Source organism: Helianthus annuus, chromosome 9 (assembly GCF_002127325.2).
Source record: "Helianthus annuus cultivar XRQ/B chromosome 9, HanXRQr2.0-SUNRISE, whole genome shotgun sequence".
Classification (NCBI taxonomy): domain Eukaryota; kingdom Viridiplantae; phylum Streptophyta; class Magnoliopsida; order Asterales; family Asteraceae; genus Helianthus; species Helianthus annuus.
In genome coordinates, this window is record NC_035441.2 from 119,509,162 (window position 1) to 119,512,859 (window position 3,698).

At 35.0% G+C, this 3,698-nt stretch overlaps 1 long non-coding RNA gene across 1 annotated transcript; it reads left to right on the plus strand.

Moving 5' to 3' along the window:
* The first annotated feature begins 355 nt into the window (after positions 1–355).
* On the plus strand, positions 356–3,015 carry LOC118482071. The gene is made up of 3 exons (XR_004867049.1): positions 356–393; positions 1,052–1,139; positions 2,856–3,015. It is a non-coding gene; the product is annotated as an uncharacterized LOC118482071 (long non-coding RNA).
* Positions 3,016–3,698: the final 683 nt, after the last annotated feature.

The following is a 3,698-nucleotide window of genomic DNA, read 5'->3' on the forward strand; positions in this document are numbered from 1 at the left end:
AAACGTGAACGAATACTTTTAAGGAAATAAGTTTATAAAAAGGTCAAATTAACAGGACTTAAAACATAACGGGTTATAACTTCCCGAACCCGTTAAAGTAACTAGGAGTAGTTAACCTAGTTAGTAGCATGTGATTAAGTAACTAATGATGAGATATAGCTTCATTTGATCAAAATAAAACATGAGGGACTAAAATGGACAAGTGGGAAACCTGTTCTATTAAAACAAAAAAAAAATACACACACACATTGTGTGCGTGTTCTGATCGACCAGGAGGGTGCTCCAAGGAGCAAAACCCTAGTTCACACTAAATGACCAAACTGAAGCTCGAATCAAGACTCAAATCACTGCATGAACACATAAAAACGATCACCTAGTCATGGGGATCACAAGGTATGTTAAATTTTGCTATTTGGTGATACTTTGAGATTATGAGGAACAATCATAATCGAAATTTTGGAATGAATGTTGAATCTATAAGTGTTATTGTGATTATATCTTGGTTTAGAAACAAACCCTAGTAGAAAATTTGATGAATTGTTGTCAAAACTAGGGATTTGGTAATTACCCTATTATGTGCTAAATAGGTTTTGTGGGAAGATGATGAACACTAGATTTATGATCATCAATTTGGTGTAATTCAATTTCCATGAAGTAAGTCTAGGTATTGATATGCTTACTAGACATAAGAACTTGTGAATAATGTTAAAACTTGGGCAAATAACTAGTTATAAAAATTTATTGTTGATTTTATGGAATATGCCCACAAGGTGTTCGTTGAAATGCCTAAGTGAATGTTATATGACGAAATTACGAATGAAACGCGTAATTGCTTTGTTTGACAAATTACATGAAATATGGGTTAAGACGGGTTCTAAGCTTAATGTTGATTTAACTTAATTGTACCCATTGTATGATTAAAGGTAGTCGACTTTTAGAAGTCAAACTAACCAATAACAAAGTCGAATAGTAGATTCGACATAGAAAATACGTAAGGTGGAATAGTCGTGAATAGAAATGACTAATCTAACCACCTTGTGAATGATGATAGTTTGTCGCCTAACGATCTAGGTGGAGGCTTGGGAAAGAAGCGGTCAAACGAATCAAGCACGAGAAGAAAAAGCGTATTCGGATGCGAGGTAAGTTTAGCTTACACTAGTCTTAAATTGTGGAACATTCTCTTATTATATAAATTACGAATGAGATAACTAAACAATTGAAATATGATGTTCCGTCGTGTAGTCGTACGGAACAAGATAATCAAAGATGAAAGAAACCATAATAATGGTTAAAAAGAAGTAAGTCGATAATTCGGTCATATTATGACGAAAGGAAAAATAAATTTTAATGGGTACCTTTTATGGTAAGCCAAAACAAATAACATGGTAAAACAGTAATTTAGTCACACGTTGACAATAACCGTTGGTTTTAAAGAGACGCCTTACCGCGTAAGATATAAAGAGTTGAATGTGGTAATAAACGATTTATAAGTAATACGACCGTACGGTGTTGAAAGGAACAAGTCATGTAGATGAGATGATAATAAATATCATCTCACAAAGATAAACGGTCAACTCGGCCAAACGGATCAAAAGGTGTAGACATCACCTTTTGACAATATCGACTAATGATTTTGTCAAAGTTATATGCTTACAGGAATAGATATCCAATGGGTACTCACATCTCTCTCTTAATTAGCAATTACAAAGCAAGGTATAAAAACCGGGTTAATAAGTTGATCCGAGCCAGGTATGTATAATAGATCAACTCATCATTTAGAACTTGAAGTTCTATGAGAGTTAGGAGAAGTAAAAGGGGCATTTGGTTACCTTAAAAGGGTAAACCGGAGGATTTAAATTATAGACCGAGTGATTTGAAGACAAGATTTGGTTAAAAATGAGATTTAGGGCGTGCATGACTTAAGCAAGCTTTTCGTCGTAAAAGGAGGGTTAAAAATGACCAAAACACCCTTGTAGGTGAAATTAAGCAAGCAACCCATAGAAGTCGCTTGAAAACGAGTTTCATAATCAATTCATTACTTAGAATAAGTATAAAAACAAAAGATGTAAAATCCTTGGTCAAAAGACTTTATATGAGTCGTTGTCGTAAAAGGATAATCCGAGGGGTAAAACTCGGATTATATAAATCGCCACAATTAAATCCATCACAAATATAGTTGTGATGGAAGATCATTTGATAAATAATGTGGAAATAAGATGCTAAGAATAAACGAGTGTGAATTATGCGTAAAAGTGCTTAAATGCCCTTAACGGGTCAATTAAACATCTAAGTAGAAACGGGTTTAGGGATGTATATAAACCCGTGATTTGAATCTAATATGATAACAACATGGAAATGATGAGAATTTAGAATCAAACAACATGTTTGTTTGATAAAATCACGGACGGGTCAAAGTTTGGTAAAAAGGGTAATAAGCCGAAGACTTAAAAGTCTTAATTTTTTTTTAAATCCGGATGTTGGATTTTAACTCCAAATGATGGAGGATCAAGTTACAAGCACGTAGGAAGAAACGGTAGGTCAAACGGACAAACAGATTAAAAGTTATGAACGTTGCCGTTTTAGAAAACGGCAAACTTGGAGAATTCTGCAGAGGCCACCGTAAGTTACGGTAGCTACCGTAACTTACGGTAGGCCATATAACTTTACGCCATGAACCTCCTGATTTACGATGGAGGAATAAACATTCAGGGGCTACCGTAAATTACGGTAGCCACCGTAATTTACGGTGGACCCTGTACAAAAATGTATTTTTGATCAGTTTTGTTTCCCGGACTCGTTTAGGTACGTTTTAAATCCCGTATGGCTAAAGCATTTCATGTTTTTATGAAATGTAGGTACTTTGTGGATGCCGGAAGAAGATCAAGCTCAACGAAGAACCGAACACGAATAAGACACATGCTTCCGCACTTGGCCTCGTCATAAATTTTAAATGTCGAATCTGATTACGTTATGTCAAATGACTTTTGGTTTGCGAAAAGTTTTTAACAAACCCATATTTCCAATGTATATGTAATCTTAATTACATGATTGTTTTCGTAAAATATACGTTAAACCTTGAATTATAAGAACGGGTGTTACAAGTTGGTATCAGAGCCTTGGTTTAAGAGATTCAAGTATGGTGGGGAAGAACCATGCTTGGACTTAAACCTTATGCTCTTGACAAAGATTGGTGTTCGGTTCAAGGCTTGATCGCAAATCCGGTAAGTATATTGTAATGATTGAGTATGATTAAAGTGTTGAAGAACAACACATAGGGTTATCGTGTAATACACGATACATCAATAAAATCGATAAAGGATAGATATAGTCAATGAAATTACGTGTGTTGACACGTATAGTGAAAAAGCCTTGTATTATAATACGGGCGATTATTGATGACGACATTACTAACTTTTGTGAATGTTTTAATTGAAGGACACTCGCATCTGAAGATGAGAGAGAGTCGAACGAATTACGGATATGATAGAGGAACGGTCCGAGGTATGACAAGCAGAGCATATTCATCAAGAACTTAAATCGCGTAGCATTCGCAAACATGGTTAACGGAAAGAGAAGCCCATTAGGGCAAGCATTACCAGGTGCACATTTTAAATTTAATTGCACAAGTAGTAATATGCAACAAACACGTAAGTAATGACGGTTGCATCTATATATGATAGAACTTGGAAAACCTGATT